The sequence below is a fragment of the Gallus gallus genome, chromosome 6, assembly GCF_016699485.2.
Source record: "Gallus gallus isolate bGalGal1 chromosome 6, bGalGal1.mat.broiler.GRCg7b, whole genome shotgun sequence".
Classification (NCBI taxonomy): domain Eukaryota; kingdom Metazoa; phylum Chordata; class Aves; order Galliformes; family Phasianidae; genus Gallus; species Gallus gallus.
Window position 1 is genome coordinate 1,429,194 of NC_052537.1, and position 27,540 is coordinate 1,456,733.

Genomic DNA, 27,540 nt, shown 5'->3' on the forward strand with positions numbered 1-27,540 from the left:
GAAAGCAATGAAAAGCGCAAATTCCAATTCTTCATACTGTTTCCTGGACCCGCAGCTGCTTTGACACTGTTGCCAGAAGGTGCAATTCACAGCCATTCCAGACAAAAAAAATAAAATAAAATAAAATGAGCCTAACGCTCCCAAATCAATATCGTTGCCTTCATGCTCTGCACCTTCCTAGGAGGTGAGAGTTCTCTTCTTTCACTGATCCCTAAGACAAACAGCAAAAGAGGGAGATGTACAGCTAATGCCTCCCCCATGTAGCATGGCCCAAGCTGCAGCTTTAAGGAGTTGCTGTGATGATTGTTCACAGCAATTGAGCTCAGCAGAGGCTTTCGTGTTCAGCACACTGCATCATCTCCAGGGAGCTTCCTTTACAACACTTATAAATGAGAAAACAAGATAACTTTAGACTGCACAGCTGCAGGGTGAAGGAGGAAAGAGATAAAATAACACTGGATTAATCCATTCATTCGAAGTCCACTAAATTGTAGTGGATGGATTTAATGAGATTGGTCTGTAAATAGCTAACAAGAAAAAAAATGAAAAACCCCGTGCTTGCTCAGTCTCACCCCACACCCAGCCCCCCAGCCCACCTTACAGGAACGCTTGCAGGCAATGCTGCCCACATTATGTAGGTCAGCACCTACTCTAAAATTCATCTGGTTTAGTGAAAATAGAGGGCAGGCACAGAGTGCTGTTTCCTGATCCCAGCCCTTCAGAGCACCCCAGCAAGAGCTTGCATGCTTTTTTCCAGGCACTCAGTATTTTGCCCCTGGCGAGGCTGGAGCTCGGCAGCACGTGCAGGTCAGGTCACTCTCCCCTCTAAGTCTGGGCAAGCTGTGATGCTCTGTGGCTGTCAGGACAAACTGGGCACTTGTTGTTCAGACTTAGGCACTGCTGATATTTTTTATAACTACATGTTATAAGCTGAGCCAGGCAAGAAGAGCCACAGGGATGCAGAGCAGCCTGCGACCTGGCCACTCCCCACAGGCTGCTCCTCCCGTCTGCCCAAGCACACACCATCTGTGCCCACAGAAACTGCATGAACCTCCCTCCCTGAGGGACAGGACATGGACAAGCGTGTGACACTGATACAGTGCACGAGGCACTCGCATTTCAAGCTCATCAGCCTGGGATAAGGACCTAAGCAGAACAGTAGAGGGGTAAGAAATGTGATATTCTTTTTGCACGTAATATCAGTCAGAGTCACGCTTCACAGATATGAATCACAGGAACATTAGGGCTACTGCATCAGGAGGGACGCGCAGCAGTCACACAGGGCGGGGTGGGGGAATCTCCATCACAGTGCTGCAATGCTGACTCAGAGCCCGCGATGCACCACAGCGCAGTGCCGGCACCGGCCCTCCCGGAGAACAAAGCAGCACAGCTCTCTGCAGGGGCAGCGCGTTCACAGCTGTGCATAGGTGTACAGAGGCAGTGCTCAGTGCCTCAGTGCACTGACTTTCACAAACTGAAGCACCTATTTTCTCTTGACACTGAGAACGTTTAAACAAAACAGGCTATTGCATGCATTGCTTGAGACCTTTGTCTAGCCTGAAAAATTTTTTTTTGAGTGTTCAAATTGCAGTACACAAACAGCAAAACACACTGTGCTCCTCACAGGCATTATTTTCTTTTGGGTATCCAAGGTCCCATATGTGGGATCAGAAATGGGAAGAAATGTTCCCCCATAGCCATTCTGCAAGGGACGAGACTGCTGCAGCAAGGGCTGGTGCTTGATTTCTGCTCCTATGGGCTACAGCGTTGGATGGGACTGCACTGCTGGCACAAGGCAGGGTAGGGTTTTCTCATCCTAGTTTTTCCCTGCTAGGGCTCTGCTATGAGCTGGACTCAGCAGGACCTTACATGCAAGGCATTACAAAGTCTTGTGAAAATACAAACACCATCTTGTAAGCAAAAATTAGCAGTCAGCAAGCTAAACAAGCCACTTCTGCGCAGAGAAACTACTAGACAGATTAAATGTTGCCCTAAGATCTGAGGCTGAATTCCTGTCTGTGATAGCTTCCTGTGCTAGTAGGATAATACTCTCCACATCTTCTAGACAGAGGAGGGACTTGCAAAAAGAAGAGGTTCAGATGCAGCTGGACCTCAAGCATGATTTAAGGAATGGCAATGGTGCTAAGCTCTAGGAACTCTTCCAGGCTCCTGGGCCACACTGACATACAACCACTGCTTGGCAGAGCACTACCCCACGCTGCCTCATGCTGCCCCACGCTGCCTCACACTTCAACATCCCAGACGTCAGTTTCTTAGGCTAGGCTGGATTTTGAACAGGTAATATCCCACAGTAGAAACTGCCTCACACACATACAAAACAACTTGCTCCAAACTCCAATAATTTATCTTTTGTACAATCTGCTGCCCAAAGAAGGATTATTCATAATCCCTGTGGACATTTTGTGAACATTCAGGGAGCAGCTGAGGACACAGGGAATAACACAGGCTGGGGAAAACAGAGGTTTGGACAGGCCATGTTGCACTGTCAGCTCTACCTATATGTTCAGTGCAACAGGTGCTGGCAGTGTCCCACAGCAGCTCTCACCCCTCTGCCACCTATTCCTTGGGACATTCTGGCCACAGAAACACAGGGAAGGTGAAAGACAGTACCCAAAAAGCTTTGTGAAATTACAACCGCCCTCTTAATGTGAGTCTCCAAGTGGGCGAGCACCAATAGCTGACACTGTCCTTCCAGTTCCTCAGCTCTACAAACCCGTGCATACATGTGCAAGATCAGACAAAGAGAAAAAACAACTCCCTAAAATACCTGCCCACAGTTTTCATCCTGTGCACCACAGAGAAGTAACCCACTGAGGATTTCACTATTGCTATTGACTTGGTGTGAGAATTACCTAATATAGCAAAACCCCAGGTGGCAACGTAAGATCCTAAAAACCCGCTGAAGAGATGCACTAAAAATAACCAGATCAATAAAAACTACATACAGTATTTCCTGCATCAACTGAACAAAGTTGAAGAAGTTTGTTAGACTGATCACTGAGATCAAGGTTTGGAAATACAGAATTTCCTCACTTTCAAAAATGTCATCCTAGTCCATCTGCCCAATGCATCTCTAATGGTATACTTTATGCACTAGGCTTTCAGTTTATGCACTCTAGACATCTTTGTAATCTTAGCTGCACCTCAGCAAAGCATATTGCCTAAACACTGCAGTGGCAGCAGAAACAACCCATACCACACTGTAGCATCCCCGCCTTCATTTCTAAACATGGTTCAACTCTCCTGGAGGCTTAAGACATTTTTGGATTTACTCCAGTTCAGTGCAGACTGTTTTAAAATTGCATATATATACACACGTGGAGATAAACACAGCGTAGGTGTGCCTCTGACTCCATCAAAATGATTTGCCCGTTGGACTGTGAAGAGAAAAATTAGTTCTGCATGGAAAACCTTGTATTTGTATGTTTTTGGTGACGAACCCCCTCAGACAGACAGGAAAGCTGTTATTAGAGGTGTTAACTCTGACACCATCACACCCAAATCCCTTCAAACAAACTTTCTTCTTTCTCCCAGTAATCTTTTCAGCAGCTCAAGTGCTGCAGCTGCTGCCACCAATGTGGCTTTCCAGCTCCCCAGAGCCATGAGCCCAGGGTTTCTCCAGGTTACAGAAAGGAGACAACTGCTTTAGATCTCTTGTGATAGCATACCAAACACCACTCCTGGCTGCAGGTGACTGGCAAGGCATGGAGGAGCTGGGGCACTGCTCCTTTGTGCCTGTGGGGATGCAGGGCACAAGGGCCACAGCTACCTAAGTAACCTCTACCATGCCCAGCAGCACAGCTGGCTGCCATACCTCAACACCACAAAGTCATGAGGACTTTATTTTTTAAAGAACATTTTAGAGTTTAGCTTCTCCTTGCCTGAGATTTGCCATGGTCTCTATTCATATGCTGCTGGGTATGGTTGGGCAAGATCTGAGAAACACAACAAAAGAGAAACGAGCATTTACCTCATCTAACTCTCACTTCCAGCGTGTGGTTATTAATGGCAAGATATATTGCTGCTGGGGGTGGTTTGTTTGTTTTCAAATGGAACATGGTTTATACTTACTAGCAGCAGGCAGGATTTCTGCTCAGCTCTACACTGGTATCAAAATTAGAACAATTTACTCAAGATCACACACAGATTTATCTCAAATCTGCATGTCTTCAGTCCTCAGATTCAGTCCTTATTTATAAATCTCCCTGATTGAATAAGCCACTTCCAGGAAAGGTTGCAGTTTCATTTTGATACAGTCTGCACTCTAATCAAAACAACAGAAATACCAGGCTCACTGGGGAAAGAAAGAGATGAGAGATGGAGAGAATGCTGAGCACACTTCATTTACAGAAAACAAAGATGGCCTTGTTTTTTATAGTACTGTGCTGCAGTTTGTACTTTCTTCATCTCAAACCATTCAATCTCTTCCCAGAGCTCTCTCCTCTTTAGTATCTCCTCTCATCTATTTTCATTCTCAGGCAGAAAGCCGTGATTGAGGCACAAGCAACTTCAAGCCTGCAGGTAACACCGCAGCTGTTGTATGCTGCCTGACAGGGCAGTGAAGGTCTTCCTGTCCTGAAGGGTTTTGGTTTTGTTTTTAAAATGTCTCACATGCAAACAATAGATTAAAGGAGTAACCATGGGCTTGTCAGCACCTGGCCATGTAACCCACTACTAAATGACCATGCTGCCCATGGTAACATGTTGTTGTCTCTGATGGTGAAAGTTTCAGGAGCTTCCAGAGTTCTTGATTCCTTGAGTCGCTTTGTGCTCATGACTGACCGGCAGAATAAGCTGGGAGGTTCGCCCTGGAGGTGGCAGGAGATTATCAGGCTACTCCTTGGTGGCACCAGCATTGCTCATCGGGCATCTCTCAATTCTGTGCAGGAGAGCGGGCCTCACTGTCCCTAACTGACAGAGCAGAGATGCCTTTTATGGCAAGGCTGTTTCTTCCTTTGTACTTCTGCCCAAGCTGCTGCCAGGAGATATCGCACAGACTTCAAAAGCTGTGTGGAATCAGCACCTAGTGAAGTCACAGTCAGGTTGAGCCTTGACATCCTCTATGGAGCTGCACCAAGGTTTCAGTGCGTTCCTATCCTGCCTGGCCTTCAGCCAGGGCTGAGCTTTTCTACCCGTGAGAAGAAAGCCTGAAGGATGTGTAAGCACATGCCTGTGGTTGTTCTCATGGAGCCCTCCCTGTGCTCCCTCTCACCATTACCACCATTGTCCCCAGAGCCATTCACCTTTGCTTCTGCTCTGCACGGTGCCATCCTGCAGCCACACAATGCTTGCTGGAAAACCAGACCAGAGCCTGGTTGACCAAACTCAAACCAGAGCCTCATGCTTCCCTTTCAGACTGGGACTGCTTTCTACAGACCCTGAGCAGAATGACTGCTTTGCAGCAGCGTGCTCTTCCTTGGCAGAGCAGGTGCCAGGTTAACTGCAGCAGCTGAAGGGTGCCACTGCTGGCTAGAAAAAGCATGAAATCTCACTCCCTGAACATGGAGCTTTCTTCCAAGGAAGAAACTGTGGTTTGCTGCCTGATCAGTGAGACAGGCCTAGGGCTGTGCTTCTCCCAAAACACAGCACCAGGGATGCGGGCAAGCCTGCACAGCCCTGCTGCGTTCTATGTGATGCTGACTTGTTAAAAAGCTGTACAATTGATCTGTGGGGAGTGCTACCACTACCTGAAACATTTTAAGACTTCCCTTCAAAATCCCATTTTCCTTCCCTCCCTGCCCATCCCTTTTCTTCTGTATGCATGATATAATCTCAAATGATGATCTGAAACCCCATTTTCTCCATCCATAGGTTACGTTGACCTGAAAGAAAGATCACTATCAGCTGCCACGCAGTCGTCAGTGCTCATAAGCCAGGCAAACACAAGCCAGGAGCCTGAGTTCCACTGCTCCCTTAGCTGGTCATCTAATGTGTGTCTGCCTCTTCCCCTCAGTGAAGTTTGGGATGAATTACTCACTTCCCCATTCCTCCAGCCCAAGGTGAGAGGCAACCTGAGAGGTCAGTGACAGTGCTTCAGACCTCTCAAGTTCTTGCAACCAAAGGGAAATGTTTTCCTTCATGCTGCCTTTTACATTTGAAAGATGTGGCTTTTGTGGTTATTAGATGATTCCGTGATGTGCTGACATCTAACCATCCTTTGTAAGCCGTTGAGCGTGCATTGCAGACCATACCCTTTTACTGTGACGTTATTTTTTAATTCTTCTAATGAATTGTGTGTTTTTTGGAGAAACCAGGCAGTAAATCACATAGGCAATTGGTTTAACAAAATGGCCTTCAAGCAAAGCACAGGGAGAAGACCAGGGAGAAAGGCAGTTCAATTACTACCAGCAATTCTACACCGAGCCCCTACAGCCTATTTTCTTGTGCTGCTCCAACCTTCATGCTCCACACACTAGCGCTCACACACCTGGAGGCCACCCCACACATGCCTGCCAAGCACCCCCAGTCCTTGCAACCTCCTACCCCATGTCCCCCACACTGCACAGTTCATCTCTGCCCCGCTGCTACCCCAAGCACACCTGGCAGGCGTTGGACATGCATTTGGGGGCTGTGCAGCTGGCTTGAGCTCAGGCTTGGAAGGAAAGTGGGCAGGACAAACATGGGGCAGGAGATGCAGCTGTGGCCTCAGCATTGTGGAAACCTGCACGTGGGTCTGGGAAACACTGCAGCCAGCCCAGCACACCTGGAGCAGCTTTCAACTCTTTGCCAATCATGGCTCAGTAAAGCTAACCAGAGGATGCAGTGTAAATTAATTGAGCAGCTCGGGCACATTGGTGATGCTGAACACTCTGTAGAGATAATTAATATGCTTTCTCTGTGCAGAGAAACTACTTAAACTTTGTATTGTTGCTGCAAGAAATCAACTGGAGCCCACTTTCAGCTTGCATACCGCCTTACACTGAACCCCCAGGAATTCTGAGTTTAACAGCAGGGTTAAGATGCAGCACAGTACACTCTATGCTGACACCCCACAAATTGGGATGTGCAGTGGGAGGATAAGGCACAAAAGGAGACAAAAGGTCACTAAAGAACAGAGAGTATAGGATACAAACACCTGCCACAAAACCCTGGGAGTCAATTTCAGTTCATTTCTAGTTGTTATATGTGATGCCCAGGATGAGGGTGGGGAAGGAAACACAGAGTCCCTGTAAGATATTTGGAGGGGGGTGGGAAGACCACTTTCCTTCCAAGAGCACCAACCTGTACCCCTTGGCATTTAGCAGGCTGAGAGCCATGGGGTGGTGACAGATGTGAGGAGGCATGAAGATCTGTCTGCTTCTCCAGGCTGTGCCGTGCAATGCCACTGTTGTATCAGCCAGATTATAGAGCAGCCCTGTTCAGCCTGCAGCTGTGTTTATTGCTGATATAATTGAAAGCCAACCCAGAATGAAGATTAAAAAAAAAAAAGGGGGGGGGGGGGGGGTGGGGGGGGGGGGAAGAGGAGGAAAAAAGGGAAAAAAAAAGGGGAAAAGGGGGAGTGAAAGAGACAAAACAACACGTTTTAGTTTTGGCTTATGACACTTGGGGCATTTTATACCAGAACAAGTGGGTGTTTGTCTAGAGTAGTTCTGCAGAGACACTCCAGCTGAGATGTATTTATTATTTATCCAAGCTCTGGGCCTGAAGAAAGCAAAAGGCTTATGTAAGCCCCCAGTTGGGATTTCTAGATCCTTGTTTAGACACTTGCTGTACCAGCTTCGCGTGGAGACTGCCCAATCAAATCAGGGATAGAGAGCAAAAAGGATTCCTCCATCAGAGTGTAGGTGCCATTAGGCGCGTGACTTTGAGGTGCTCTTGTGCAGCTAAAATGTAATTTTCCTCAAAGTGGGAGTGAAAGGGGCTGGAAAGAGCCCTAAGGACCCACCGTGGAGAGCAACCTGCGGCAATTACCTCTACCCACACAGAACTATCCAAGCCGAAGCAGCTCGCCTTTCTGCTGGCAATAGGAGGGAGTGGCAGCCCCTGGCCAGGACCCTCCCCCAGCAGGCAGGGACATCCTGTCCCCTTCTCTTCCTTCTCAGCAAGAGGGCAAGTCACAAATCCTGACTGTCCAAAGTTAATAACAAAATTATCTAACCTGACGGTTTACACTCTCCTCCTCACTGTCAGGCAAATCATTCTTTAGGACTGCTTGGTGTAAGATCCCCAACGTCACGGAGCGATGGACCCCAGCCAATTCCCACAGCCCCAGTTTCAACCTTTCATTGGCAATTCTCCTAATGATAGCAGAGGCTGGTGAGATGAAGATGTACATTATGTACCTTATGCACACAAAGGTTGTATGAGTAGATGAGTCTCAGCTTCAGAATGATCACAGTAGTTTGGTGCAAAGCTTGGTGAAAGTTTAATTTCTCAAGAATTCATCCATATCTCTCTAATTAAAAGGCTTTTGCTAATAACATTGACTATGAAATAGTAGGCAGCCAATTGAAGCTCACATTGCATAACAAAGGTCAAAGAAGCAAATCATTTTTAATTGAATATGCAAATTATATGAAGCGTCTAGATGTCAAGAAGGCTGAAAGCAAAGATGCAAGTTGGGTAAGTCACTCTAGAAATCAAATGAGATCTGTCTAATTAATTAATTGTAGTTGGAGGGCTCTAAAGCAGCAGAGGGAGCATTCCCACCTGCACTGGGAATTGGAGCCTAACAAACAGATATGGCACGAAACTATAAATGAACACTTGCAGAACACTGAGGATAATTTGAGCTCTGAAGGAGCTTTACAGTTTACTACAGATTCAGCCATTTTCAGATAGCTCCAGGCACTGCACTTTGCATTCCAGCTATTTGTTTTCTGATTTCACAATCTTTACGGTTTTCTCCATTATCTTTCACAGCACATGCATAAAAGCCCACAAAAACAAAATCTGACAGACTGTGCTGGGGAACAGTAAAATTGACTCTACACAATGTGCTGTAAAATGCAATGAACTAAATAAATAGAAAACCAGGTGGAACCATTTCTTAGTTTGTTTCATCTACCTTGAGTGTTACTTGGAGCAGCACTAGGTAGACATTTGCTAACAAACATGCAAGTTTGCAGCAGATGGTCCTCTATTAAAAATGCGATCTCAGAGAGCTCTGGGAAGCCCTTGGAGAGCTGAGGAAACCGACAGGTTGGTATTTATGTATCTCCCCAGAATTCAGGATATAAAGTCAACCCATGTGAGCCATATACCCAAAGAGAAGGATAAGCAATTCTCTCCTATCTCTGCCCTGCTGAGGTACTGATTCTCGGCAGGGGAAGTGAGGTCTGCAGCGTTGCTCTTTAACCAGTGATTGTAAAAAGATGGCGAGAAGCAGCAGCAGTGTCAGCAGTAGCTTCTGCATCAGCCAAAGAGTTACCACACATAAATCAAGTTAATAGACAAATTGTTTCTTGACAAAGAGCATAAAATACCATTTTTCTATTACATCTCAATGCCCAGGGAAGGCTGGAGTCTGTGATTGTGTCTCAGCTCCTGGATTTCCCCATGCTGCACATGGATGAATTTTTAAAACCTAATTTTGATGCAGTATCTTTAAACCTCAAATCCACCAGACAAGGTGGGGAGTTGGCAGACATCATGTAACTGCAGAAAAGGGTATTTTGTGTTTTAGGACACAGAGTAACCCTAACTTGTCTGGAAGGATGATCGTAGAAAGTGCCTTGTGCATATCACTATGTGTAAAAACTGATTTGAAGGCAAGGAATCATTTTGCAGGGCCATCGATGCAGTGCAACTACAGGTGCAGCCAGGCTTGCTGGGATGCCAGAGCAGCCTGGGGCTTCTCAGCCTGTGAGAGCCAGCCCTGCGCAGCCATCCCTACCCACACTGTCAGCAGCACCTCTGCTCACACCAAAGCCAGCCTGCCAGCACAGCACATGGAAACCCAAAAACTCATCCAAGAGATTGGAGCGGGGGCTTAGGAATGTTCATCCAGCTTTCAGCTGAAGCTCCATGCATTTTAAGGGGCTGAGCAGTGCAACACTCACACATGCTGCACTACTGCACATCAGGAGATGAAGACTTGATGTATTTTGGAAGGTCTTGCAACCAAAATAAAGGGCAAACCTTCTCTAGGGCATCTGCTCTGTCTACCATTACTGAGGTGCTCAAAGCAAACACATTTATCCCACCTGAAGTGGGGTCACCGGTTGGAGTAGGGAGAGAGAGGCCCTGATCCTCTTTGCGTGCACTTGTGCTGTTTCCTCATATTTAGGATAGAAATAATACCTTTTAATGTCCCGTGTGGATAATTTCAAGATCTATTGATAAAAATTCAATAGCAGGTGATTGTATGAAATAGAAAATCACCTCAATTCCATGTGACAGCAAAGATTTGCTCTACCCAGACACCACAGCTCCCCTTAGGACACTGTGCTGCTTCTCCCATACCAGCACTTTTTTGGGTTGAGAGGAGTGCTGGCCTCAGGTTTCCCCCTGATGGAAGCATTTCTACAAATCAAAAGGGGGAAAACTTTCACATCCCATTCGTCTCCAAACATGCTGTGTACATGATAGAGCCTTCTCCTAGCCAAAGGCACAGAAATCACACACCCTGTACAATTTACTCCGTTGATCAAGTGTAGAGTCCTACTGGAAATCTGGCCAGACAAAAGATGTCTTCCTTAACAGCAAACAGAAATCACACAAGGGATTATTATGACTGTTGCCTGCAGGCATTTTCTTTACTTCCTATCTTTGGCTCCCAGACTTCACCCTAAAGATATTATTTCTCTAATAAATACATTCAGCAACGGAACACACAACTGCTGCAAAAACATTTGGTGCTTCAGTTGCTTTGTGGTAATATCTGAATGGTTATAAACACTCATCCATATTTCTGGCTAAGCTATTTACAGTAATTCCTACTGCCAAAAAAAATGCAGGTGCGCTTATTTACACGCATTCCTGTGGCTCGATCCTGAGCTGATGCTGACTTTCACAAGAGGATTCCTCAGCTGTGGCAGGCACACCCCAAGGCCCACTGCTGCTGCACAGTGAGGAGGGGGCCAGGGCCCCACACAGACCCTGTGCCAGCAGAGTTGGTAGAGAGAGGTGAGGATGGGGAGCTGCACGGACTCGGTCACGCAGGTGTGAAGGTAACTTCTCATGGTACGGCTCATTACCCTGCCTGCACTGTGCTCATTTTTATAGCTGCTATCACACTAGGATGGTTGAATCACTTTAAATGTCTTCCCAAAAATAGTACAGCAATACCTTTAGAGAAATAAAGCTGATTCCAAAGTTACATTAGCCGTAGGAGCTCTGGAAAACTTGTGGCAGCTTAGTAGAAGGCATATCTGGACTGTAAGTAGCACAGCATACAGAAAGTTGTTATTGAATTACTGCAACACCTCAACATCTTGCAGCATGTAAAATCGTCCTTATGGCCCACACCATGTCTCCCACCATTTTTCTTTTTATTTCTTTATTTTAAAACTGCATCTTTAAGAAATACCACCAAGTCATATAACACTTCCTGGGTTTACAGCTTTGGGTAATCCAAAATGCATTATAATCAGGCTTACTCATCTCCAGACCTTTCTGGTATCCCAGAGAATGTGTTCTTTAAATCAAAATGATCTAATAGCTGCGAACTGATACAGTATTTGGGGCAAAGATTCTTACTTCCAATCTTGGAAATATTCTCATACCTACCAAATCTTCCCAAGCTTGTTCTACAAACCCCTCTGCTCCATCGCCACATCTCCCATCTGCAGGCCATCAGGCCCAGCATCACCATACAGCTTCTGTTACCATATGGAAAAATACCTGTAATCACAGAAAAGCCAATGGCTTACAGTGGTGGAACACTGAAAGCAACAGAAGGACCTGAGTGTTGCTTTAGTTCCTGCCTCAAACCTAGGGAGAACTCTCAGGTGCCCACTGGTCTCCTGGCCTCAGGAGCTCCTTTCAGAAATCTGTGGGAACATTTATTTCCTCTCCTCATTTCCCATATGGAGCTGTGGGGTACACACAGGGGCTGGCAGCTGTGCAAGTACACCCTGGCTTTTCTGTTGCTCCATGGCACAGAAACGTCTAAGAAACTGGGGCAGGGCATGAAGCAACAAGGCCAGTTGGGCAGAGCACCCTGCCAAAAGCTCCCCAAGCTTCAGCACGGCTCTGCAGAGCCTGGCGCCTTACAGGAGAGCTGCGGCATCACTGCTGAAGAGCAGGGCACATCTGAGTCCTCGCCGCGCACCTCTTGCAGATAACACACTTCATGTGCTTCATTACTATCAAAGGCTCCAGTGCTGCTGCCTGGCTTCATTTTGCAACCCAAAACTGTAAATACAATTTCCCCATCTAGTGGTCCAGCAAAGTAAAAGTGCCACTTTGCTGCTACAGCTGCTGGGGGATCGTATATGGTGGGGATGCCCCCAGCTGCATGCTCACCCACCCAGGGCAGTGGGCAAGGACAGAGACAAACCTCACAGCAGGCTGCAGATCTGCTGAAAGGGTCTTAAAAAGCTTAAAAACAAACAAAAAAAGCAAGCAAAGTTCCTTTGGTTGCTCCAAAGAAAACCATGTAGAAAAAAGCATATTCCTCTGGACGATGCAGGATCAAGCAAGCCCAGTGTGTTCTGAAGCAATCAAACTGGTCCCCTGAAAAATCAGAATTACCTTGGAAACTCTGACAAGGTATGAGCTGTGACAGCAACAAAATGGTTTCCTAGAGCCCAAGCTCTCTGATCGAATCCTCCTTCACTGCTCCAGCAGCCAGTGTTATTGGAGAAATACACTCACAGAAATAACAAACCAAATCAATTCGATGAGGCAGCTTTTGGCTGCAGCGAATTGCATTTCCGTGGATTTCATTGCAGTGATTCTCCCCTCAGTGACAGTATTAAAGCAGTGAAGGTGATGGGGCTGCAGCCCCCAGCCCCCCCCTCCTTGCAGCCAGCTGGCCTTCCCAGGGGGCTTCAAGGTGTGAACAATGCAGCCAGAACAAAAGCAGCCCCAACTCCAGGTGCCACGGGGCAACCGAATCCAGACACCTCTCCTTCCTCACCTGCCACAAAGTGGTATTAATCCCCATGCCGTGCTTCCTCACATGCTTCCTTTGTGGCAACAAGGCCTGGAACCAATCTCTGGCACTACTGAAGCAGTAGAAATCTTCCCCTCACAGAGCAGCCTTAAGTTGCTCTCCAGGAACACTCCAGGTGCCTGGTCCTCACAGTGCTGAGCTCACCAGCTGCGCCATCCCTTTCTAGTTCAACACCAAACCACACTCCACTCCCTTTGTTTTCCACTTGGGGTAACAATCCAAACACCATTTGAAATGGATACTCTGTGACATTCATGATTAAAGGGACTCAGGGCAAAGAGAATTCAATATCACAAGGAACACAATCCATCTGCCTTGATGCAAAACTGAACCGAATAGCCCAAACTCATCTCGATAAATTTTCTTGTAGAAAGAGTACCCAGGGAGGTATTTTTTGTAATTCAGAAAGTTTCTCCTCTGCTATTTTACATCAGTAAAGAAATAGTTCCTTATTTCCCATTTTATTTTATGAATTTTCCACAGGGAGCATCCAGCATATGAAAGAACGAGGTACACCCACTTTTGTAACATAAAAACATCCACTTCTTTTAAAGATATTGCAACTTATCTGTTCCATACAGTTCATATCTAGTTTGGTCTGTTCACACACACACACAAATATCTTTATAGAGAATGAGGCATTCCCATAAATATCAGATTTCATTTTAAGAGAGAAGGTCTTGTTAATCTCACAAGAGAAAAGAGAAAGAACTTGGCAGACCAGGCTGCCTTTCCAGAGCTGTTATCTGGGCCTTTTCTTGACCACTCACATTAACGTGACAGACAGCATTTTTCTTAACAGCCTTCGGTTCATACTGGCTGGAGCTGAGAAATAGTTTGATACCTCAACTTAAGCCATGCAAAATATTTCACTGGCGATCTGCACAAGGGAAAATCCCCTTGGGGTGATCTGGTCTGTGCAGCAGGGGTGAGAAGCAGCTTCTGGCCTGTGACTGTGGATGACTTTGAGCTTGGAGAATGTGAAACATGAATGAGACACCAAAGGTGGGGAGCAATGGGCATCAAAGGGAAAAATCTCCCTGGCCAGCACATACGCCCTGAGCTGAGCCTTATCCCTGTGATCAGCTGTGCTCATTCCTTGCAGGGAGGACTTGGAGAGAGGGAAAGTAAGCCTGCCAGATATCTAAGGGCAAAGCATGGCTAAATCCATTTTGTCATAGCTGTACTGAGGACAAAACAAGCCTTTTTGGGTTTTATTATTGTTACTGGAAGAAGCAGAGGCTGGGGACTTTGGGAGTGCACAGGAAACTAAGGATGTTAAAAAAAAAAAAGAAAGAAAGAAAAAGAACAAGGGAATTTAATTGCATAAACACCACATAAGAAAAAAAAAAATCCATTCATATCCAAGGGAAACAGCCCAGCAGGGTGAGCTGTGAAGCCTGGGAGCAACGCCCAGCCAGGCAGGGACACCAGCCCAGAAGGTGCCTGGAGGGAAGGGAGCTTTCACGGCACCATGCTCTTGTGGACTGCCATACTGTGTTTGTGCAGCACCCAGCACGCTCTGTGCTCACTGTCCATCATACCAAGGGGAGGTGAGCCCACAGAGACGTCACCCTGATGGCCTGGGTCACGTCAGGAAGCCTGCACAGTTTAAGCACAAGGCAGCTGAGTTTCTCCCAGCAATTCCCAGTTTTAGTGCTAACTATCAGATGAAGTTTTGTATGGCGCTGTTCTGGAAAGTCAAAGTGCTGTCACAGGGCCGTTATCTTACAGTTCTGAAACCACAAGGATCTCATGGCTCTCCCTTCAAAGAGTAGGTGTGCTTTCCTCTTTTCCCTCTCCTTCCCATAAGCAGATCAATAATTCACTCAAAACCATGCCTTTGGATTCAGGAGACCCAAACCACTCTCTCCACAGAGCATAAACTACTTGGAGAGCAGCCCTGAAAACTTTCCCACACTGAGGCCATCACCTTCTCCACTCCCTTTAGGAGGATCACTGAAACCAGGACAGTAATTCGGCTTTCTGGCCCTCCCCCCTCCCTTTCACTCCTTCATTCAGCGCTAACAACAGTGTGGCTGCATGCCAAGCACAGCACAACATCTGAGGAGAGGACATGCGCGTGAGACGGATGGAAACAGAAGATGCAGCCCATTTCCCACAGGCCTTCTCAGAGGACAGCTGTCCCCTGGGTCCGTGTTCAGCCACTGCTGCAGGCACGGTGCAGGCATCTCCCCCTCCCACAGACTGTACAGCCTGTGACCTACAGATCAGTGAGCAAACAGGGAGAAGAGCCCAGGCAGCACAGAGCAACATGCTGTGTGGTGGAGCACTGCTGGCAATACTGTGCTGGGCTCATGTGGATTGTCCACCAGAAACTGACCAATGGCACAGGGATCCGGCAGTACTACCCACCCAAGGTCAGGCACCTACTACCTCTGCTTCTGTCTCACTTTCCAGCCCATCCTCCAAGAAGCCGAGCATTTGCACAGTGCTATGGGTCATGGAGATAACCTTCTCTAAACAATTGAATATTGAGATGTGAAAAAGCCTGGGCTGAAGCCTCTAGCAACAGGAAGGAGGTTGTTACAGCAGTAATTTACTGTGGTAGGTTGTGCAGCGTGATTGCAACATATCATTACACCAGTTTTATCCCTTTCCATTTGGCTGATGCTGATTCCTTCCCCCTGTTTCTTACAGAGCACAAGCCAACATGGCAATGTTTCAAATGGTTTCAAACTCTGCCAATGGCAATAAAAAAAATAACTGAAAAGTTCTCACAATTGCATTAGCTTACCCAAAACCAATACACACACACACACACACGCAAGTGAAAAATACACAGAGCTCAGCCAACACGTGAGGGTGGTGCCAGAGCAATGGCAGGTTGGGCTGCAGGCGGAATGAGCAGACTGCGGGCAAGTGGGAGGCTGGGAGAGGGGCCTGGAGCTCTCCAACACATACAACCTTTCCTTCCTCGATAGCTTGCCACCTCACACACATTAAGAGCTTTGCAGGCTGCTCTGCCAGACCTGCATGCACTACAGGACATGGAATCTGAATCACAGCCCGCAGGGATGGCAGTGGATCAGTGCTACATACGCTGTGGGGAGGGAGGGGCACTCAGGAAATAAAACACTGTACTATGTTCCCTGCTCTCAGACTTCTCTTCACTATTCCTGCAGATCAAGGGAGTCCCAGAGTAAGAAGTACACAGAGGTGCAATACAAACCCTTCTCTAAGAGGCACAAAAGAGCTGAGCCTTTTATTTACACGAACGTAAATAAGAAATAGCTCCTGTTACATCACTGAAGTTTGACTAAGGCACAGCTGAGGAGAAAGAGGAGCACCCTTGGTCTTTATGGAGCTCCAGCGCAGTGGGACTGAGAAGCTCCATGCAGGACCCCAAAGCCATGAGCAGGGAAGGCAGTGGGGCTGCCCCTGCCCCCTTAGCAGCACAAGGAGGGTGGGCTTTGCTCTGCGTGTCGTGCTGGGTTTCTGCTGAAGCATTTGGTTGTCCTTGTAAGCTCTGGGGGGATATGGCAGGATGCTTCCTCTGCTGCTGGAACCATTATCAGACACATCCACCTCCTTTTTTCAAGGAACAGCTTTACTGCCAATCAGCATCTCCTTGCAGAAACCACTGCTCCTTCTCAGTCCAATTAACTGTTCTCTTAATGAGCTGAATTCAGGAGCTGGCAGCACACAGCACAGAGTGAAGAAGGTGAGGAACACAACAGTGTAGGGAAGTGTCTCTTTCCTGGGTTTGGCCAACCACATCTTCACAGTGGGGTCAGAGACCCACCACATACAACAGCCTCTGCTGTTTGTTGCAGGAGCACATGGAGAAGGCATTTTCTTTCCTTGCTACTTTTGATGGAGCCAGCATGCAACTGAGGCAATGCACACGTACATCCCAGATGTAAGAAAGTGCCCTGGAAGGCAGGAAAGTCTAAGTTCTCCTGCCTGTACCTATTTAAGATGCAGTAGTTTAATTCCTCCTTGAAAGCAAGGCATTACGCCCAAGTGATGAGGAGAGAGGGAGTGGGTATCAGTCATGAAGGGCTCTCACTTCTCTCACTCAGTGGAGGATGCTTACAGATAACATTGGGGAACTTATTACTTGCTTATTTAAAGGAAAATGAATTACTTTATGGTATTGAGATTCTCTTTCATAGGAACTGTTTATTATTTGATTCAACTAACGTGATTCTCAGAAGAATTTACACATCCTGGGAAGGAACTTAATTGTAAAGTACAGTGAAGCAAATATTTGTGAAAGTTGCGGCCATTTTTCAGCTTAGATCTAGGTAACTGGCAATTATACATAGTGATAATTCTATCTTTGCATTACAGACTTGAAAAACTGGTTGAGTTCCAGCCCCACCCAGACACACTTGCTTCTAAAATATCTGTCATCTAATGTTCAACTCGCGCTCGCAGTTCTACCAGACTTGGCAGTGATGGCAGTGGAGGAGAGGAGCAAGGAAGAAGCTGCTAAACTTTCTTCCATTTAAATTCATGTTCATGATTTCAGTGGTGCAGCACAAGTAACCATAAGCAATGAAACAATTTCTGTTTTCACATAAAAAATGTGAAGCATCAAAAAATATTTTCATTAAGAATGGACTTCAATAACTTGTCAGAGCAATAAAACCATTCTTATAAAGATCAGCTATTACACTTTCCACGGGAAAAAAGAAGAATAATCTTATTAATCCTAAGTGACTTCTTCAAATGAAACCATAAATGACTTATTTCCTTCCATTTTCCAGTGTATATTATCAGTAAAGCGTTAATGAAATGAGACTCCAGTGAAAATCCCTCAGAGGGCTTTTTTTCAAATAAGGATCAGTTTGGTTCAGCATAGCAAACATACGTGGTCAGAGGGAACAAATTTGCAGGAAATAAATCTGCAGAATGAATATCTCGGCAGTTAGAAGGAAAAGCTCATATGTTGTACAATGTTTCCATATGAAATGCATTTGAATACGAGCGGTTCTATTTAGAGACGGACCTTTCATCCAAGCATGAAGAACTGTTTTTAAGAGTTCATGTTTCTGCTAAAACTCCATAAAGCCAGCAGCCCGCTCCCTGCAGTGCGGTGGGCCCCGCTTCTCATGCACCTGGCTGGCTGCTCCTGGGCACAAATCCCAGACGTGGTTCCTCAAGGAGATAAATTTCACTTGCCCAGCAGTTTGGGTTAGCAAAACTGAGCTTGAATGGAGAGGGAGTGAATTTCACTGTGTGTAATGAGCCAGAAAAGGAAGATGGAGGTTTACTGTGTTTTGGTTATTTTCCGGCCCAACTCCACAGTGAATGCAAGAGAGACTCCTGCAGTAGCTTCTGTTCCCATCAGCAGTTCAAACAGCCTAAATATTCACATCTGTGTAATAACGGTGCAAAAATTAAAATCTACTTTAAAAAAAAATTACACGGTGAAAGTCACAAGGGAGGGAGGCTTTTTGCCAGAAGGTTATTTTCTCATTATTTAACAGAATCTCATTTTAAATGCTGTGCAGTCCATCTCTGAATGAAAGCTCATAAAAGGCACAATCCTTTAGGAATTAAACTTTTATGAAACGCATTTTACTGTTCTGAGTAAAGAACTGTTGCCAGTGTAACTCTCAAACCACACCCAAGCCTACCCATGTCAGGTGAGTACACAGCAAAGAGAAGAAGCTGAGAATATCTACCATAGAGAAGCACTGCCTACAGAGCAAAAGGACAAATTCCCTCAGAATTACAAACTCTCACCTCAACCATGTAAGATCATCACCGCTGCTAGATCTCCACTGAATTAATACAATCCCTGATACAGAGGGAAAAAAGGGTTCTGACACTAAAAAAAAAAAAAAAAAAAAAAAAGGAACAAAAACCTGTTTGCAAACTGAATAAGAGTATGAGAAAATACCAACAAAAGACTCAGAAAACGAAAGCGACGTCATTGTGTTTTAAAATGGAAATGTACGCACACCCCACCCAAATGTCAGTAGATTAAGACTGAGAGGGACAGATAACACACTTTGTTTACCTGACATGTTATCATGAAGAGAATCCTTTACTTGGAACAGCAAACATAGGGAAAATCCTACCTGTTGGTCATCAAGGAGGAAAATACCCCAAAGAATGCTTTTTTGTGGCACTGAGCTGTCATTTTCCAACAAGTTCCCCTAATAACCTTGGAAACTCTTTCCTAAAAAGCTGGTCACTCATTCTGAGTTCCGAGTTTGCACTGCTGGAGCCACATCCTGCCATTACTGTAAAATTTTATTTCCATCAATACAAAGTCCTGACGTTTCCTCACGTAGCTGCTCAGAACCGTAAGAGCTGTATTTCTACACCCAGAGCAATCCTGAATAACTGTCCCAAATGACTTTGCACTTCCAAGAAACTGTCACTCACTGGTCACCCATTTCCTCAGAAACTAGCTCTAGCTTCTCAATGGAGAAACTTCCTCCTGTGTGAAGGCTGGCCATTTGTTCTTCCCTTTTTGGCCTTTGCTTACCTATGTCCATTAACCCACCAGAAATAAAAAAAGCAATCCCTCTTACTCTGCAACAGCTCAATATCTGTAGGAACACACGCTGAAACACTTCGAGTGCCACAGTAAGTTGTTTTGTTGTTCTTGACACCTTAAGAAGCACATATGTATGATTTCTCTGGGTGAGAGCTGTCATGCCTATATGATTTGTTTCTTATTACAGTATTCCATTTCCACCACAATTCTGACATATTTTTAATACCTATGTTCTTATTTAAATCAGACTGTTTCATGCACCTGATGTTTACTTTTTTTTTTTAAAGATCTGCAGCATTTGAATATAGAATGCATCTACATTTGCTACTTGTCCCGTCTGTTTTTATGTACTGTGATTATCAGAGGCCATTTGCTTCTTGTATTGTTATTCCCTCATAAGTTTTATTATACTCTATCATTTTCATTTCTGAATTACAGTATTTTCTTATTCCTGGATTACAAGATTTTCATCGTTCCACTGCCTTGTGATCCATCAATCAGATCTGAGTGGTAAAACAAAACAAAGTATAAACCTCAGTGATGTATAAACGGGGACAGGCTGAGAGCTGGGGCTCTTCAGCCTGGAGAAGAGAAAGACTGGGGGGGAACCTCATAGCAGCCTTCCAATACCTGCAGGGGCCTATGGGATGGCTGGGGAGGGACACTTTAGAAGGGCAGGTAGCAACAGGATGAGGGGAAATGGCTTTAAACTGAAAGCTGGCAGATTTAGACTAGATATTAGGAAGAAGTTCTTTACTGTGAGGGTGGTGAGACACTGGAACAGGTTTCCCAGTGAGGCTGTGGGTGTCCCCACCCTGGAGGTGTTCAAGGCCAGACTGGATGGGGCTGTGAGCAACCTGGTCTAGCAAGAGGTATTCCTGCCTACAGCAGGGGGATGGAACTAGATGATCTTAAAGGTCCTTTCCAACCCAAACCATTCTATGATTCCATAAAAATGCTGCTAGGGCATGGCTGAAGTGAAGCCCATCTTTCTTGCATACATTTGCTCCAAAAGCAAAAGGTTCCTAAGAAACCCTATCCTTGCACCTGCTACCTTTTCAACTCGGCATCCACCTCTGCTGCTTAGCCCTGGCTCTGCAGACCTCTGTGGGAGCATCCCTGGCACAGCAGTGCAGCTGTGAAAACAACGTGCACAGCTGACTCTTTTCTGCCCCTCCCCTGTGCTACTGTGCACATCTCTCCCCCGCTTGAGCAGCACAGGTATCTCAGAACAGCAAAAAGCACACGGGCATACCCCTAGTTGGTTTCATAAGTGTGTGGAGGAAAAAAGAATACATGAAGTCTCCCTGAGCTACGAAGCTGCTGGCATAGCAACAGCAGAGAGGAAAATCAGAGCAGAATATTTTTCTGCTCTGCTAAATCATTATTCTTCAGGAGCCTATGGTTAACCCTTCCCTGCTTAGCAGGCTCCTTATCAGAGTGCTGTCTGAAGCAGGGAGGAAACTGTGGTTATGTCACAATTTCAGATTAAACTTTCTGAAGCTGCACACCAAAAGCGAGTTCTCAGCAGATGACATGGCAAGAAAGCATCTTCTTCACTACCCAGTGTGAAATGCTAATTGAAATGGAGGTCAAGGTGATTTGCATCTCAATGATCAAACAACATATGTTTAGTGAAGGAAAATATTGCCAGATTAGCTTGGTTGCATTTTTTAAAGAAACTAACAGAGTTGGACTAAAGAAATGAATTAGAGACAACTTTATGTTTATAGAATCTAGTAAGGAGTCTGATATATTACTGCTTGATATTCTGAGGGAAGCCATTAATTAAATTGGTGCACTCTGAAATGCAGTTAAATTGATACAGAGCAGGTCACAGAGTTTCAGAAAACATGTAATACTATTCCAGAGCCCTCACAGTATCTATCAGAGCTGGAAGACTGAGGTTAAGTTCTTTGTGCAGCACCATGAAGGACCCAAAAAGCCACAATGGGAAAGGCTTCAGTTTGTGAATGGAGATGGTACCGCACACCCATGGAGCCACGGGAATACAGCCCGGCCCCTAAGATGGCAGAGCTAATGAAGCGAGGTGTGCTTGGGGCACCACCAACACAGATGTGTGAGGAGCAGGGAGCCTCACTTGTGTGCTGTCAGTCTTTGGAAACAGCAGCAGCAAAAGGAATTTGGCTGTGAGAGCAGAGAGCAAGTCACAGCCCAGCACACAGGGTGATGTGGTAGCAAAGTAATTCAGGAGCTAGGCAGCTAGTGTTGCCTTATCTTAATGATCTGTGTATCCAAGGTCTGCAGCTAATGGTGCTGTATTTTACCAGTTTGTGTACACATGGTCTAACTCTTTCTCTAGTGCATCCATATCTCAGAGAAATGCATTCATGAACACAAGCCTGTGTGGCTGCCATCCACCTCACAGTCAGCACTCAGGTTGCCAACATCCAGCTCACTAAGCGCCCTGCAGCCCCAAAGGCACGTAATTTGAGAGCAAATAGGTGAACTCAGCTATTAGTACCAGGCCCCACGCATCTGGAGACTGGTTTAGTGCTGGGCTGAAACCAAGCCGGTGCCTGAGCTGAATACTGATCAGCAAGTGCATGACAACAGGTTTCCCTAACAGAGTCACAGAGCCTCCTTCTGGGGCATGGTGGAAGGAGTAGGCAGAAAAAGAGTTTTCAGCAGACATGTATGGAAAAGGAATGCTACACTTTTTCCCCTCTAAGCTTAAGGTATATTTGCTATAGTTATGAGAAAGGCTTGTGCTGGCTCACCGTCCATTTGGTCTTTAAGATGTTAAGTGCATTTAATACAAATAATGGTATTTCCTGAGTGAAGGAAGTGACACAACTCAGCTCTGAGCAACAGGTTTTGTGCTTCCGGGCCTTTGACACCTGATTCACAGTTCACCAGCAGTGCAAAGGGAACTTGTAGTGCCTTTGGCAAGGAAATGCATGCAATCAGTGCTCCCTTCTCCTTCGCTACACCTCACCTGGTCACCCATCAGGCTCTCTCTCAGGCAATTCCTTGGGTGGAACCCTCTAAACTACTGCAGCCCTTCATCTCCAACGAGGGCAGTGCTGTGCCCATACCAGAAAATCCAAAGCTGTAGGGGATTTCACACTGCTTTCCATATTTCAGGGAAAGGGCCTTTTCTATAAGGGACAGCACTCTTTGTGCAAGCATTAGGGTGAGAATTTTCACTTCTCAGGTGAACAAGAAACCATCTGGGCTACAGAACTACCCAGCTCTCTGCATCAGCCAACAGGGATGATCACAAGACCCAAGTTCACCCACTTGGCAGTGTTCCCCTCAAGCACTAACCAGCAAGGAGGTGAAAGTGAAGCCGTGCCCCTGACAGATGCAGCCCATCCGGCCCTGCACCCAGTGCAGCGCAGCCATCAATCATGGCCATCAGCTGCCTCCACCTGGGGAATGGCACCTTAGTGAGGATGACTTTGATTACAAGGCAGATTACACCCACTTCTAAGTCTGTAAATACTGTATTCTTCATTAAAACATTGTCAACAGTTTTACCTGCCTCTAATGGGATTTCGTCAGAATAGAGAAACAGCTATTACTAAGACACCTGTAAGCAGCTTAGCCCTCATCCCAGGGATATTTCTTCTTCCTTAGGGCTTGCAGGAACAAGTCCTGACATCAAGTCTATGAAAGCTTCCCAATACGTGAAGAAAACTAGATGAAAATCAAATGGACCAGGAATGTTTTTTTTTGTTCTGTTTTGTTTTTGTATGAAAAAGTATGCATAAATAAAAACTAAATGGAAAAATGTGTTGGATTTGCTTAAACACAAAGGCTTGTGTAATTTTAATTATGCAGAACGTTTAAAAGGAAAGAAAATCCAGTCTAAAATGTTATCCAAATATCCTGACAAACCCAGGAATACTAAGAATGAGAACAAACCAAAACTGTCCTGACTGACAACATGAAGATTTGCTCCCTGACAAAATTTCTGAAAGTGCAACAAGTTTTTGCATCAATACCAACATTTTTATTGTTATAGTAAATAGAGAACCTTGCTCAGAGCACTACTACAGTATATCATTCACACAAACCTCAAACAAGATGATGTTACAGGCCTCAGATTTGTTCTGGCTTCCCAGTCATCCTCACATCACAGAATCATTAAGGTTGGAAAAGACTTCTAAGATCAACTACTCCAACCCCAGCCCCTCCTACATCCTTGGATCCTACAGGTCCAAACCAACTCACTAGCTCTTCACCAGCCCTACTGCCTTTAAAAAAGGTTGCACAAGGTTGCTGCTTAAAAAAGCAGCCCATGTTAACCAAGCTGCTATGTACCTAAGTGCCCCAGATCAAAGGGTGAATGCAAATATTTTGATGATACCACTCCTCAGGCAAAAACTGGCCCAGTAAGAACCAATTCCCAGCTTATCTGTAGAGAGTGTTAGCAGTTTACTGGACTGGGCTGGACTGTCCTGCCACATTCATGGTATAGACCAGACTTGGCACCTTCTGAATTCCATCTGTTTGGGCCAATGGAAGATGGACTGCATAGGCAATGTCTTCCCACAAACAACGTCATCGTAACAGCTGTGAAACAGTGGCTCACCTCCACTGCTGCAGGTTTTTACAAGTGCAGCATACAGGCTCATGTTCATTGCTGGCAAAAATGCATAGCTACTGCTGGTGACTGTGTTGTATTTTGTAGCTGAGAATTTGCCCTCTGAAATAGTGTTATTGTGCTCTTCGTAGCTGCTGTAGTTTCCATGGAAATAAATAAAAGGCATTACTTTCATAGTGACCTACATACATTTAATTCTGTTGACCTTTTAAGTCACTTTACAGGGGGATAACACCATAGAAATGGTCACTTGGGTAAGTAAAACGTTTGTCTCCATATAGCATCTACATCTGAAAAGGCTAGTTCTTGACTGCACAGACTTTGTTTTCTCCTGGGAACTAAGCATCTGCAGAATACCACCTGGTAAGTTTCACACCTACACAGAGAAACTGAGAATACCTTTTCCTTTTTTTCTTTCCTGCTTTATAGGGAGAAAAATCATGCTACACCTTCACAGCCAAATAGTCACAGAGTTTGTCTAGGTTATTTCCAGGCAAACTGGCCTTCTAAGAAGGTAATGAAGAAGGTGCGGAGCATGGTGGGGTAAGCTGCATATGAGATATATTACAACTAACTAATCTTCTTTGCTGCAGATGTTCCCTGGTATTGCTGAACTGATTTACCTTTTACTGTATAGGGAACCCCAGTTGTTGTAATAGGAATGCAAGAAGGAAGGCAGCATACATTTGAAGTTTGTTGGAAGCACTTGAATTAATGCTTAGATAAATTCTGTTTTTTAACCTCACTTCAAGCCACAGATAGTTGAAGGGGACACCCATGAGATTTAGAGAGCACTGGGGGATGAGCCCTGATCTCAGTTGAACTGTGTCCCTAAGGTGAGATCAGCGTACTGTAGCAAAAACTCTGATTTGCACTTTTGCAAAATGCCAGCTACAATGGCACATGGGAAGGGCACATGATAAAAGGGAGAAGAGCAGCAAGGTAAGCTTTTCTTACCCCACTGGGACCTTTATCCTAAAGTTATCCACACAAGAACTATCTACTAAGGCACAAAAGCCACTGGCAAGCTCCTGCATGTGCCTCTGTTACTTAAAGTAAGAAAGACATCTGGAGGTTCTGGCCCTCACTACTGCAAGGTCTGTGAATCACAGCTTCCATTTACAGTCCCAGAACACAGCCAGAGCTGAAAATATTCTAGAGAGCTCCCAGGACTCATGGATTTTCTTAATTCTAAGTTAAAATCCTGCAACAATGTGAGTCTTACGCATCCTGACAGGCTGCAAAAATACCCCACAAAACCAAATCACCACCAAAAAAAACCACTAAATCAGATTCAAATCCAGACCTAGATTGATCTCTTTGCAAGTTTTCTCTGATGCAGATGTGGACAGCTGGAGCACACAGCACTGCAGTAAAAGCATCAGCCCCATCACTGCATGACTGCAGTGCAGCAGATAAATAATGTTGGAGTGAATTGATAAATGTCATAGATTTTCTCAGGTGCAGAGAATTCCAAGTTTTTGCCACCAGAGCCCAACACAGCCTTACAGACAAAGCACACATCTCTGACAGCCATTCAGTAGGAGCTTTCCTTCTCATGACAGCCCTGCTTTCTTCGGGGGCTGTGTGTGCACGTGCACAGCTCTGTAACACAGGGCTCAGTTTCCCCGCACAGATGTGCTCGCCTTACCAACACAATCCCTCTTGTACCCTCACAATGCCATCAGAAATCAATACCAAGCAATGCTGCATGTGCAACCCTGTGATGGAGAAAAAATAATTGCTAAAAATAATAATAATAAAAAAATCAATGCTTTAACAGACCTTGGCCATTGCTGGTTTTGCTGGAGAAGAGGGCAGTGTCTAGAGCATTACTATTTGTGCAGTGAACAGCAGGCCGGCTCAGCAAGGGGCCTTGCTTTGAGAAAGGCCAGAACAACAAATCTCAGCATCCACCACCTAGGGAGCTGCCATGGCTCAGCACCACAAAGGAGCAGCACGAGGGAGCGTTTTCCCAAGGCAGGAGTAGCCCTGCTGAGCTGTGGGAACAGAGCCAAGAGCCTGCACATCTCAGTTGGCTGCTGCAACGATGTCTACTTTACTAACAGGACTTTAAAGAGGCACCTAAGACAAATATTAAGACATAAAAATACCTAATAAAGTGTTGGCCTAAATTGAATTTGGACTATATTTTGGCTCCCTAGCATGAGCTGAGGCACATTGGTACTGGTTTCATTGGTGAGAAGTTAACACCCTAACAATTAAAATTCTTTGCATGCTGACGTTTTCCATTTGTTCCTTAACAGTGGAAATAACCATAGAGACTTCATAGTGATTATTCCTAGTGCATAAGAGCAAGAGCTCATGTGATGTCCTTCCTCAGGGGTGTTTCTGCCTGGCAAGGCAGGCAGCCCCAGGGGCAAGCAGAGCAGGACAGCAGGACCCAAGGGCTCCTCTCCCACCTGGCTGGCAAGCCAACGCCAGAAAACAGTTATCTTCACAGCCTTCACCTAAAGGTGAGGCAGAGCCCTGCTTGTCCTGCAAGTGAGCATGCACACAGTTCTGCTGATGGTAGCGGGAGACGTCTTCCTGAGGAGCTGCTGTGTTTTCTCCCACGTCCACAGTCATCTGTTTGTTTTGTAACGATTACAAAGCCTCCCTACTGCCCTCCAGACAACGCCGTTGCCATGTCAGTACAAAACATCCCCCTCCTCTGCCTCTATATGGCCACCTCTCCCTGCCTGTGTGCAATGGGTGGGAGGAGAGCAACTTCCTTTTGCTAAATCGTCCCCCTCTGATCTCACCTCAGTTTCTGGACAAGCCTCAGATTGCATACCTCTCCCAGCCACATGCTCTGCTGCTTTCCATGCTGTGGCTTCCTATTCTGGTCATGAGAGCAACCCCAGGGCATGACACGCTGCCCCCCAGCTGCTTGACATCAGCCGTGTTTGGGGGGCTGGCAGGAGCCCCCCAGCAACCTCTCCAGCACACACAAGAAGGGCCATTCAGAAGATGAAGGTCAATGAAGCGATGTGCTGCATGTTCTTTTTTGTTCCTAACAGCATTCCACACACTAGGGCATAAACGTTCAGGAGAACAACTTTGGCCCCTAATACTTGCAATGCTAAACTTGTGGATGTTTTACCAAGAGATATCGGTGCCTGAGAAGAACCTGGAAGAAACTGTAAATGAGCAAGCAAAACTACTGCTAGGTTTTTAAAATACTACCAACTTAGAAAATATATTACCTATAATACTTAGAAAAAGGTGAAGAGATCTCTATTTCAGCAAAGTTGATGTGAAAAGTCCTGCATAGGGTGTATGGTCTGCAGTTTCTTCTGGATATTTCATCATAGGATAAGCATTGGTTCATTCTCTAAATATAAGTATGGTATGCGATATGTGATGATAGTGACCAAAGCAGAATAGAAGACTGACAGCAGT

General features: G+C 45.6%; 1 long non-coding RNA gene across 1 annotated transcript; it reads left to right on the top strand.

Annotated features, from left to right (window-relative positions):
* Positions 1-1,017: 1,017 nt before the first annotated feature.
* LOC112532716 lies at positions 1,018-20,288 on the top strand. The gene is made up of 3 exons (XR_005860863.2): positions 1,018-1,166; positions 5,833-6,020; positions 17,399-20,288. It is a non-coding gene; the product is annotated as an uncharacterized LOC112532716 (long non-coding RNA).
* The last annotated feature ends 7,252 nt before the right edge of the window (positions 20,289-27,540 follow it).